The 14,098-nt window shown below is 38.4% G+C and overlaps 1 long non-coding RNA gene across 1 annotated transcript; it reads right to left on the minus strand.

The window, feature by feature from the left end:
- Positions 1–4,676: 4,676 nt before the first annotated feature.
- LOC135480536 (uncharacterized) lies at positions 4,677–6,775 on the minus strand. The gene is made up of 3 exons (XR_010445940.1): positions 6,116–6,775; positions 5,604–5,811; positions 4,677–5,116 (listed from the first exon to the last, which is right to left on the minus strand). It is a non-coding gene; the product is annotated as an uncharacterized LOC135480536 (long non-coding RNA).
- Positions 6,776–14,098: the final 7,323 nt, after the last annotated feature.

Raw genomic sequence — 14,098 nt, forward strand, 5'->3', positions numbered from 1 at the left:
TCTTGTCAATGACCACAACGCTCTCGTCCCAGAACCCAGCTCACCAGAAACAGGGTGAAAATGTGTAATTTACCTGAACCAACCCGCCAACAGCTGTGTGTCACCCTGCCATCATCTGCATCATTCACCCCACTATGGCCAGTTGCCCGATGTGCCTAACTCCCATACGACGATTGCTTGTGATCTACTCTTTACAGCATCAGCTGGTATCCCAACGGCCCTTTTCAGGGCCAACCCAATTCTCCCGAATAGTCTACTTTCAATCTGAGCATATGTTTATTTTCTATGCCGTGGTGACTTTATAAATATTCATGTAGATCTATGTACATCTCAGTGTATACGTGTTTGTCTATGTGTGTGTGTATGTGTGCAGTAGACGACCAGCTTCTGACTGCCACCAAACGTGAGGTCATACCCTGTAGACTGTGCCACACCCTGCCCATTCGCATGTGACCCCCCTCCCCCTCGTGACATTACATCTCCAACCCTCCGGGGATGTCCATCTCTACTACACACAAAGAACACCTTATTTACCGGTATCATGTGGTGGGATCCAGCTGCTCCCCAATTCCATTAAAAATAACCCACAATACCACTTCTCAATAACAAGGCGCACACAAATGTTTCCTGGCATTCTCTAGTGAGGTTAATAATAATGGGGTACCAAACTGGATATTACATTTAAGAAAACCACTGATCTTTGCCTCTGAAACGTCCCCACGCCAAGAGCAGATTTTCACCACGACCAAAGAGCCTGCCATATTGGTGAAAGGCTCGGGTGTGGTACAGTAGGCATCAGCCCACCTTATTAATCAAATTTGTACACGAATTACTCGAATACAGCATAAAAGCAATCTAGTACAGATCTCCCACAATAAGTCCGTATTGGCCAAGTCATATTGTATTGGTTGTAAATTTTCGTTCTATGTTTAACACATACGAAGTATGACAAGTGTCATATGGTATGCTACTACATCGCGCACTACAGTTTGAGTGAGTGAGTGAGTGAGTGCTTGGGGTTTAACGTCGTACTCAACAATTTTTCAGTCATATGACGACGAAGGAATCATTAGGGTGCATGTACGTGTAATGTGCCTCCTTGTTGCAGGACGGATTTCCACCGCTCTTTTATTTAGTGCTGCTTCACTGAGACGACTTACCGAAGGCAAGTAAGCCGCCCCGCCCGAGCCATTATACTGATACAGGTCAACCAGTCGTTGCACTATCCCCTTCATTCTGAACGCCAAGCGAGGAAGTTACAACTTCCTCTTTTAAAGTCTTAGGTGTGACTCGATCAAGGATTGATCCTGGATCTACCGGTCCCGACACTACAGTTTGATGTCTCAATGCTAAACAGAGTAGTGACATCACAAAACTATCATCTATGAACTAAATAAACAGTGATGATGCCAGACCAACACAACAGGCCGTTTTCAAATATGTTGAGATTTTTATTTGTCACATTTATAACATACGTAAAATAATATGAATCCTACTGGGGGGTTCTGACGGTCGACCTTTGACTTTGGATCAATACCCTCAGGCCAACAAAGAGACAGTATGACAAATATGATTAATACAAATCACATATTATCAACCACTTCACTGTAGCCGGCATACCCTGGTACATGGCAGACCATTCAACAAGACATCTGAATTGTGAGTATTTAGAAAAGTGTTCATAAGTTAGGACCTCCTACTGGAAAAAATCAAATTTGTCACCCAGGCAGTATTTTAGCTGCTGCAGATGGTCGTGGGGTTTCCCCCGGGCTCTGCCCGGTTTCCTCCCACCATAATGCTAGCCGCCATCGTATAAGTGAAATATCCTTGACTGCGGTGTAAAACACCAATCAAATAAATATATAAATAAGCATTTTAGTATGCATCTTTACCTCTGAGGTGTAGTACAAAATATCTGATCATTTTGGGCTTGTCTCGGTCTGTGGCCAGCTGGGAAAACAACATCTATGAGTTTCTGGACATACTCTAAAACCAAAAGGAAACGCATCAAGGCCATAAGTGGTCAGTATGGAATGACCCTCTGTGTTGTTTCAGCCAAACTGAAATATTATCAACTGGGTAATTTTATTCGTCTTAATTTTTTACATCTATTAACCATAACATAAAAGAGATAAAAATAAAAAAAGAGAAAAAAGAAAAGTTTCCTTGAATGCTTAATTTCACGACTACTGAATTAATCTTGTAACACAACTACACATACAATGTGCTTCAGTTGAACAGCTCTTCTCGTAACAAAAGAAACTTGACTCTTGTTTTGTGAGATGTAACCACACTTTGCTGCTGTGAACCCATCAGACATTATCATAATTTTTACCGTATCTAAACACTGCATTTAAAGAGTTAACATACTGTGTGTAACAGGTTCAAGGACTTTTTTCACACTGTGCTCCCCACATTTGTACTTCGGATATGAAAACTTGTGTTGCAGCTTCCCTTCTCTTCTATTCGCCTGCTTCCTATCCGAATTTCCACTGAAGTGCGGTGCTGCAAGACATACAGATACATTTTACAGTCATAGTGTTACATACTAGACTCGTGACCAAATAAATCTCATGATTCTTATGTAAACTTCCACCATGAATATGGCCCCAAATATACTGATGGCAAATGACTCCAACCATGCACGAGTGCACGACCCTGATGTACATCAGGCGCAGAGCCTATACATACATGTACACTACTCTTAACCCAGATTCTGCAAAACTCTCAGCTAGTAACTATTACAAGCTGTAACCAACGGAAGCAAATTTTCAGTAGGGATTATTATACCAACTTTCGTATGTTAAAAAAAATATATATCTAACATATTACTGCCCTTTGTTAATACATCTGAAATTCATTAACATGCAGATTTTGTCATTAACTGTAACTCCTCAAATATTTCTTCAAAACATGAAATAGATATGCATAATTCGTGCACATGACAATTATACTGTGCAAAAAGTTTAAGCAGGAGGTCACAGTTCTGGAGACTGATGGAGATACAGACAGTGTATGTAAGTGTAACCTCTGCCCTCAAACGTCATCCAAAGCAATATCACTCTTGGAATTATTAATTTTACCTTGTGTCCATAACATCTGGTGAGTAGTTGAAGAGCTTTGCTGCGAAGTGGTTGATGACCGAATGGAAAGACTTTAATGGTGAAGTTTGGTGTCCTGTTCACAACATGGCCACATCCTTCTCAAAACAGTCACTCTTAATAATGCTCAAGAGCTTCTCTCTACTGCTCTCATCTAAACCACAAACATTTGTAAACCAGTCAGTTCAAATTACTTATATTTTGCAGAATAATACGTCATACATGTATAGAGGGACATTACTTTCACTAAAGTCTAAATGCTTCAATTTAAAATGTGATAGATGAGAAGGTATATTTAATGGTTCCCTAACTTAAAATAGGTACCCTAATGCTAAATTACAGAAATACACTGTGTTGATACATAATTCTTGGGTCATAAGAGAAAAACTCTAGCAAAGAGAAGAACTGTAGGCTGTCCCTACTAACAGGTAAATAATTTTACTGTTGTTTTATTTAATCTGAAAATCTGATAATGCAAAATAAAACACTGAGGTACACCTACTTGGAACCATCCACTTATTTTTTCTCTTTTCCACACAGACGTTTGTGGGCACATTTTGGGAGGGTCTGGTCATTATGACGACGAATGTCTTGAACATGATTACCAATAGAATTCCACTTGGAAACTGTCATCTCTGAACTGCTGTCACTGGTTGAACTGGCACACCAATACAGATGCTTTACAATGGACTTTTTCCAAAGGTTCACTTTTGTCATACCCTTCTTCTTCCCTAGCTTGTCAATGTTCTTACCCAGTCCTGAAAATGACCACAACACACTGATTCATAAAATACGGCAATACACTGGGACATGCATTGTGTCTCCAAGAAATGAATGACTGATAAATGCTCAAAACAAGGTTGCTTCATGCACAATGACAGGTTGCTACTGAATAAGCTTGTTGTTTTTACTGCGGAATTAGTAGGGTAACAGTAAAGTGTTACAATTACATGTACATACAATTAAAATAGCCATGGATCAATGAGTACCAAGTACAGTGTGCATAAATTATACTACAGGCACTGTACATTTAAGAGCTGGTTGATGTGCCGCAACTAATTTACTCTTTATTATTCCCCCAATTTCTGGAAAGATGACAGATTATTAAAACGTCATGTCAGTTTTTTAAAATATTACTATTACACTGAGCACCATTCCTAAAATGACCCCAGGAACAGATTACAGTGGACAAAAAATTAAATTTCCACCCCCGATGTATTGTCTGACCTGTGGTTGATGGGATTAGTGTTCATTAACAGCACAACATTTTACAGTAAAAAAAAAGCATCAACATACCTATCCAAGGTGTGTCGATCTGTAACAATCTCATCCACAGTGAGCTTCTCTTTCTTCAGGTTATCTAAAGCCTGGATTAATCACTCCTTCTCCAGTGCGTTACTGATGGTGACTTCTGTGACTTAATAATAATGAAACATTTATATTTATGTATTTAGAACAACTCAGCAGAATTAGTTACATTTATATGTCAAAAATCAGTCTCTAAAGGAGACTCATGAATGTCAAAAACCAATATCCCCAGAACATGGAGCGAACAACTTCAAACAACCTCTTGAAATTTCACAAAAAGGGCTGCACCATAACCACTGAGACCTCACGATTACAAAGTACACACCTCTTAATTTACACACAGTGTAATTTTAACTGTTCGATACTAGGCCAGTAACAAAGCTGGACAAAGAACAGACGGACAATAAAAAGAGGCATAACTGTGCAAATTGTAACCATGAATGATTTAGCATAATTTTATGTCTGATCACATTTTAGTTTATTACAATGAATTTTTGTAATTTTATTGCAAAAAAATGATCTTACAGTCACTGTTTCAACGTTGGTGACTTTAATGATCTTTGTTTCCAGAATGCTGTAAGTGCCATACTTTGCACTATGTAAGCCAGTCTGACACGTTTTGAGTTCTGTCAGCAATGCTCCTCTCTCTTCTGACCACACGGTGCTGACAGCTTTCTTCAAGAACGACTTTGGTGATTGAGGAAAGTCTGGTACGAATAAGAAGTGATTCCGGCAGAGGAGAATACATGAAGTGTTTCTGAGACATTTGCACCACAGAACAGCATAGGTGAGGAAAGTAAGATATTTCCTGCAGGATAATTTCCAACCAATGGCTGACTGTCCCAGTCTCAGGTAAAACTGCAGCTGGTGCATACCTGCCCCACACTGACCATGGTGCCTGTTGTCTTAAATGTCACCACACATTCACTACAACACTGAAAACAATGCTGAAACAGGCTTCTGCAACAGGACTGAAAAACAATAAAACATTTTTCCATTGTTGGAATCGTCCTTTCACCGAACCTAGTAATAGCATATGGAATATGGTAATAGATAATTAGTGAAGTATAGTTTTTATTCATAAGACTCCTACTTCAAGACTTTTGGGAAATCATACTAGAAGTACTGACTGACCCTGTGCATCAATTGGGCATCTTCATAGATACTGCATGAGTGTTGTTATTTTGAACTAACCTAATGATTGGCTCCTCTTCTTGCAAGTCTTCCTCGTCAGGGTGATAAACTGGATCATCTTTCTCATTATGGTCATCTTCTTCTGACTCTTCACTCTCCTCACCACTATCTTCATCAACCTCAGACAGGGGGCAGAGAGCGGGTGCGTCCAATAGGTTGCACTGTACTGCTGTGCATGCAGTAGCAGGCTGCCTTTTGTATGAAATACCTAAACACCCAAAAAGCAAATGGAGTAATATTCATATCTGGACATGTACATACATTACAATTATTCATCTGGCATTACTGTAGCTACCATAATAAAATAACTTGAGGGAACTATTTCTGTGCAGCCCTTAAGCTGGAGTGGTTCACTTGTAATGTTCTTGTCTATGTTGGGAGATAACAAAACTCAATTTTAGACAATGATAAACCAGCAATGAAAATATTAAGTCAGTTGTGACATACATAATTTGAAAATAATCAATTTGGGTTCCAATTAAAGAATCACACAGAAAACTGGAGCTTCTTACCTTTGCTTCTTCGCTTTGGGCAAATATTAACTTATGTTGCCCTAGTGCTCTTACTGCAAAGTTCAACATCAGTGGTAAAACTGATGTCCTCAATACACGAGTCTGGTGTAATATCCAACTCTGAGGTATCTAGCACTGAGGCCCCTGGGTCTGGGATATCCGGCTCTGAGATATCTGGAGCAACCTCTTCTGGACAACATTCTCAAGATTCTGCCACAGAGATAATCTGAACAATAGAAATTTTTATGTAAAGCTAACAATATGACATTACACAATTAAAGAATGAAAAGACAGATCTTCAAACCACAGGTTTAGAGTGATGTTGTTTTATGGCTATTAGTAATTCAAAATAAAATTCAAGAATGTAAATTTTTGACCTTTTGTATGCCACGCAAAGTGTTTCAATCCTTAGGTTTAAATGAAACATAGAAGAGGTTACCCGCTTGGACAGTAGAGGCTAGCTGACATGAAGAAAGGCACCATCATATCACTTTTATAATACTAAAAATACATAACATTTCCAAAATAAAATTAGTGGGAATAAAGGCCCTACAAGGAGATGTTATTATGATCTACACCCACATGTGACTATCAGACAAAGCTAGCCATCCGCACACAAATCGGTGTGTTTACGAGTTACAACAACAACATGAATACGTATTGAAGATGCAGAGAAAATTAAAGTGCCAACATCACCTCACGGATCAGCGTTTTGTTTGAAAAAAGAAATTCTTTCTGGTTTAATTTGTAAACAAACTTAACTTACTCTCATACAATGCCGTTTTCGGATAGCTGCTGGCACAGTTGACGAATCCAAACGGGTGTTGCGAGTGACAGGCGGAATTACTACAGTGCCATCTTCACTGCTCTCAACCCGAGCCGTCTTTCTGTTAATTTAGCATTCGTCGCTTGAGTGAGATGTGGTTCGTTTACTTCTGTCGGCTTGAAAAACGGGTACTGCGTCCGATTTAAGTTTAGGTTTCACACCAAGCTTCCGCTCCAGCTCACTGTTGCTGTAAGAATCTGCTGGGAAATGTTCACAACACAGCACGGAGTATGGAGCCGGTCCAAATAAAAACACCCGCGTATGGGTAACAAAATTTATCCATTTTCGAGCCACAGACTTGTCTTTTGGCCACAGGTGGCCCCATTCTGGTTACTGTTGCTACAGCCTCCTAACAGGCCACGTTTGGGCATCTGGGATAATTACCGTGTACTATAATGTGACAATGATCCACAAATTTCACGCTACCGCCATTTGTAACTTGCCACTTGCTCGTTCATCGTTCAACTCGTGACGCCACGTGTCAAAGGTCAAGTTACCGTTGATTTTATATACGCTTGAGTTTATTATGCTTATTTAAACCGTTTGGAGCCATTTTTAAATATGCAAAACACTGGAATATAATTATATGCATTCAAAGAATATCTTCACTCAAAGTGTGCCATGGTAATTTTGTAGAACCTTCAACAATTTTTCACTCTATAAGATGGATGTGTGCATTTATTAATTTCATTGGTGTTTTACGCCGCACTCAATAATGTTTCACTTATACGTCAGCATTACGGTGAGAGGAAAGAAGCCGTATATGAACTAGAACTAACTCTTAACTCACTTTACCTGATGTGAACATGTCGTTTGGTTAAACAGTGCTTAACCTGATAATACATTTCCTTCATATATACACAGCCTATGGTTACCGACGTTTACCGAACGTCGACGCCGTGACGTTGCTAAGCATGCGATGGACGCATTACACTCCTAGAAACAAACGTTACGCGCACACGATCGGAATCATGTAGAGTTTGGCTCTGAACAAACGTCTATGGAGACAAGTTTACGGTGTATTTATTATAATTTCAAGTAAACTTGCACGTAAGAGAAACTCCTAGTGGAGGTACTCAAACATACTTCAATTCTGGAGTGGGAATGTGTTTTGTGCCGAGCAATGATACACCACATGACGCGGCGTGACTGTGACGTCACAAGCACAGTGTCACTACTTGCGCAGTTCATTCTAGCGTAAACTGATGTACTACACACACTGAGGCGACTGATCACATGCGACAGGCGAGATGTTTGATGTGTTTTAGTCAACTGTGGCCAGAATCACACCATCTGATGACATTTTCACTGATTGTTTTGATGTCATAGAACACGTTGATGACCAGTGAGGACAACCAAGCATGAAATATAACTTTTCAGCAAAATAATGTAAGAAATATGAATAATCTATGTTTGTTGTCTAGTACATGTACTGTATATAGGGAGATGAAAATATTAGAAAACATGTTACCGTTTTGTGCCATTTATTTATTTATTTGTTTATTTCATCCACATTTTGTTTGTCTATATAGGTGTGTTTTATCTACATACTTATGCTATCCACTAATGTATTCTTCTCGTACGCTGTGAGACTGGAGTGATAATTAGAAATTTTCAGCCCGGCTATCATAATGTAGGCCAAATCACATAAATTTAAGAGAGCTATACATCAGAGATTTTTGGCAAAATAATCCATATCCGCCAATTAAACGAAGGTTTAGGAGCTTGATTACCAATTTTTAACGGTAACACGTGCACAGGCTGATGTTTTGTAACAGGTAATTATTAGAGCTTTTCGAAACTAACAGTAAAATTTGGATTGCAATGATGACCCAAAGGCAAGTTATTATTTCCTGATAAACGTTCTATGGGATCAACAAGTGGCTAATTTTTAGCATTTCCTGTCGTACAGAGGAAAATCCATGCAATCCGATTAGCCAGTTCAACGGAAGTTGTTCCTTACGCTTTCCCGTGACAATGGCGTAGGGAGAGAATGGGGCGAAGTGCCTAACGAATCCAACGTGAGTTGTTGTATTCTACTACTGAGTAACGAACAGTGATGAGTGTTATATCACACACGGTTAGTATGGAACAGTGTGTTTGTCGGATTTTGGTCACACCTCTCTTTCAACAGAATGTTAATTACATTCCAACAGAATCTAAATATAATTATTCCAACCAACATCCCTTTCCCAATCGCCATTCCAAGGATATTTATGCATGCAACCTATTTTAAACTCATTTTGTTTTTTCTTTTAATACGTCTTTATTAAAACACAGAATGTATTATGACAAACAGGCCGTGCCTTAGGAGAAAAACGCTGTAAGGTATAATATAATTTTCTCCTCGATAATTTGATAATCAAGGATTCCAGAAACGAAGAACGCTATATTTAGCTTCAAGATATTCATTGTAAAATCAATACCGTGTATAATAAACAAAGAGAAATGTATAATCCAGATCATTAAACTTTGAAAATTGCAGCATTATTCAAACAACCCTCACGATCACACCCACTATAACTGTAAGACGGGGTTCCTTGATATTTTAGGAACCTATTAGATTTTAAAACTTCCATGTATGTATACAGCTTATGACGTCGAGTGAAACCATTTTCCTTCTACGTCGGTGTCCATACTCTTGTGTGTTTTTGGATGACATTAGACAGTTTCCATGATTTACACCAATTGTATAGTTGCTACATGTAGCTTAATATCTTCCTAACTTTTGGTGTATCATTTATCATATTTAATTCAAATTTCTTAAGAAGTCCCGCAATCCTGTATTTTTTAATGGCCTGACGTCAGTATGATTGTAGACCTACATGAACATGATTAAAAGAATTAATGAATATTATGCCTTATACCGCCACATCGACAATACGGCAGCCCTATTATGGCCAGAACTAATCAAATAATCGTGGAGATATTTCCAGCGCAGTTCGTGTTCATATTTTTCAAATATAAGATTTTGCATATCCATGTGGATCAAGAAAGAATACATGCACTTACTAGTATAGCGTGTCTTCATAATCGCCTAAACATGCCAGTACCTCGGACACGTCTTGCATTCAGGCATGCACTTGACTGGTTAGGGTACATCTGTAAATTTCCATTGAAACGTGTTACTGTTATACTTACACCATACACTTGAGTGTTTGTTTGTTTATTTATTTGATTCGTGTTTTACGCTGTACTCAAGAATATTTCACTTATACGAATGGTGGGAGGGAACCGCTCACTGAAGCCTGAGGAAACCCACGACCAACCGCAGGTTGCTGCTGTCTTCCCATATATGTACGACCGGATAGGACTTGACTGTTTAATCCATGATTAAATCTTGTCCACAAAATCATTTCTCTTATAAAATGTACAAGTTTTATAAACTGCATATCTTATCAAAGATATTGAATATTAATTAGCGTGGCTTATTTATACATAGATCATATCTACATTTTATTAACTGAATATTTGGTAAAACTGTAACATGGCAACACCATTGTTATGTATGCTGGAGTTTGCAACTCGTATTCTGAACAAATTTTTCACTGAAATAAGTGTGTGCATTTATTTATATCATTGGTATTTTACGCCGCACTCAATAATGTTTCACTTATACGTCAGCATTACGTTGGGAGGAAATAAGCCGTTCTATTATGAAACAGAACTAACTCTTAACTCACTTTACCTGATGTGAACAAGTCGTGGTTAAACAGTGCTTAACCTGATAATACATTTCCTTCATATATACGCAGCCTATGATTACCGACGTTTACCGAACGTCGACGCCGTGACGTTGCTAAGCATGCGATGGACGCATTAAACTCCTAGAAACAAACGTTACGCGCACACGATCGGACTCATGTAGAGTTTGGCCGTGATCAAACGTCTATGGAGACAAGTTTACGGTGTATTTATTATAATTTCAAGTAAACTTGCACGTAAGAGAAACTACTAGCCGATGTACTCAAACATACTTCAATTCTGGAGTGGGAATGTGTTTTGTGCCGAGCAATGATACATCACATGACACAGCGTGACTGTGACGTCACAAACACAGTGTCACTACTTGTGCAGTTCATTCTTGCGAAAACTAATGTACTAAACACATCGAGACGACTGATCACATGCGACAGGCGAGGTGTCTGATGTGTTTTAGTCACCTGTGAACAGAATCACACGACCTGATGACATTTTCACTGAAATTGTTATGATATCATAAAGCACGTTGATGACCAATGAGGACAACCAACCATGAAATATAACTTTTCAGCAAAATGATGTAAGAAATATGAATTATCTATGTTTCTTGTCTTGTACATGTACTGTATATAGGGAGATAAAAATATTGGAAAATATGTTACCGTTTTGTGTCATTTATTTGTTTATTTCATCCACATTTTGTTTGTCTATATAGGTGTGTTTTATCTACATACTTATGCTATCCACTAATGTATTTCTCTGGTACGCTGTAAGACTGGAGTGATAACTAGACATTTTCAGTCCGGCTATCATTATGTAGGCCAAATCACATAAATTTAAAAGGGCTATACACCGGAGATTTTTGACAAAATAATCCATATCCGCCAATTAAACGAAGGTTTAGGAGCTTGATTACCAATTGTTGAACGGTAACACGTGCAAAGGCTGATTTTTTGTAACAGGTAATTATTAGAGCTTTTCTAAAATAACAGTAAAATTTGGATTGCAATGATGACCTAAAGGCAAGTTATTATTTCCTGATAAACATTCTATGGGATCAACAAGTGGCTAATTTTTAGCATTTCCTGTCGTGCAAAGAAAATCCATGGAAACCGATTAGCCAGTTCAACGGAAATTGTTCCTTACGCTTTCCCGTGACGATGGCGTAGGAGTGAGAATGAGGCGAACTGCCTAACGAATCCAACGTGAGTTGTTGTATTCTACTACTGAGCAACGAACAGTGATGAGTATTATATCACACACGGTTAGTATGGAACAGTGTGTTTGTCGGATTTTGGTCACACGTCTCTTTCAACAGAATTTTAGACACATTACAACAGAATTTAGATATAATTATACCAACCAACCTTTCTTTCGGAAGGTTATAATTTTCTCCTCGATGATTTGATAATCAAGGATTCCAGAAATGAAGAACGCCATATTTAGCTGCGAGATATTCATATTCATCAGTACCGTGTCTAATAAACAAAGGTAAATGTATAATCCAGACCTTTAAACTCTGAAAACTGCAGTATTATTCAAACAACCCTCACCCTCACACCCACCCCAACCTCCACCCACACCACTATAACTTTAAGACGGGGTTCCTTGATGTTTTAAGAACCTAATAGATTTTAAAACCTCCATGTATGTATACAGCTCACAGACGTCGAGTAAAACCATTTTTCTTCTACATCGTTGTCCATACTCTTGTGTGTTTTTGGATGTTTAATCCATGATTAAATCTTGTCTACATACATCATTTCTCTGATCAAATGTCCTTGTGTTATAAACTGCTTATCTTATCAAAGATATTGAATATTAATGAGTGTGGCTTATTTACACATAGATCATGTCTTCATTTTATTAACTGAACATATGGTAAGATTTTAACACGGCAACACCATTGTTATGCATGCTTGAGTTTTCGACTCGTATTCTGAACAATTTTTCACTGAAAAAGGTGTGTGCATTGATTTATTTCATTGGTGTTTTACGCCGCACTCAATAATGTTTCACTTATACGTCAGCATTACGGTGGGAGGAAATTAGCAGTATATGAAATAAAACTAACTCTTAACGCACTTTACCTGATGTGAACATGCCGTTTGGTTAAACAGTGCTTAACCGAACGTCGCCGCCGTGGCGTTGCTAAGCATGCGATGGACGCATTACACTCCTAGCAACAAACGTTACGCGCACACAGTCGGAATCATGTAGAGTTTGGCCCTGAAAAGACGTTTATGAAGACAAGTTTACGGTGTATTTATTATAATTTCAAGTAAACTTGCACGTAAGAGAAACTACTAGTGGAGGTGGGAATGTGTTTTGTGCCGAGCAATGATACACCACATGACGCGGCGTGACTGTGACGTCACAAACACAGTGTCACTACCTGTGCAGTTCATTCTAGCGTAAACTGACGTACTACAAACACTGAGGCGACTGATCACATGCAACAGGCGAGGTGTTTGATGTGTTTTAGTCAACTGTGGCCAGAATCACACGACCTGATGACATTTTCACATAAAATGTTCTGATGCCATACAGCAGGTTTAATTTAATTTAATTTAATTCTTTATTTGTTTACTGAGGATATCCCACAACCCATGGGTCACTAGGGGGTCTCCTCAAACTTATATACATCATACATTTATATAATCAAAACTTGATAGTGAAGAATAACATATTTACAATACACATAGGCGTCCAATACTGCACACACTTATATACTTCATTAAGTACCGATTATATAACAGATTTAAGAATGGGTTTCAGTCTTAGCACTTTGTACCTTAAGAGGAGCTTGTTTGAACTACTTGGTGAGTACGATGGATAAATCTTCGAGTATCTTGAATGAATTTGTGCACAGAACAGAATATGGTTTTATTGTCTTCAAGAGATAGGTCATTTGATCTAAAAAGTAAAATATTTGAGATATGTTTTGAGCAATGCGGAAGGAAAATAGATAAAGTGAGCATTTGGAGAAATCGTTTTAGTTTAGTAAACCTGTCGAACATGTGCTTCCTTTGAGCGGCATATGCGGGACATTCAATAAGAAAATGATGAGAATTTTCACATTTATAATTACATTTATGACAAGACTGGTCATCTGAAAGGCCATTGGTAAATAAGTCTGCGTGAAGAGCGCTCAGTCCCATCCGCATCCTACAATGCAGTATCGAGGAAAATGTTACAAAAGAATCGTACAGTACGGAAATAGTAATGCTGTCAACAAAACTAGGTTTGAGATAGGATTTAAGCTTTTCTAGAGAGTCGTGACGAAAGTGGAGAGGTATTGAATTCCAGTCTTTAATTGTTTGGGGAATAAATGACGACATGTACAACTGGATACGACCTTTGGGAAGACGGATGTTGTGCTTATTTCGTAGATTGTATGTACTGGCGACAGCTTCATTTCCGCATGCTAGTAATTTTTTCAAATAAGGAGTCGA

Source organism: Liolophura sinensis, chromosome 13 (assembly GCF_032854445.1).
Source record: "Liolophura sinensis isolate JHLJ2023 chromosome 13, CUHK_Ljap_v2, whole genome shotgun sequence".
Taxonomy (NCBI): domain Eukaryota; kingdom Metazoa; phylum Mollusca; class Polyplacophora; order Chitonida; family Chitonidae; genus Liolophura; species Liolophura sinensis.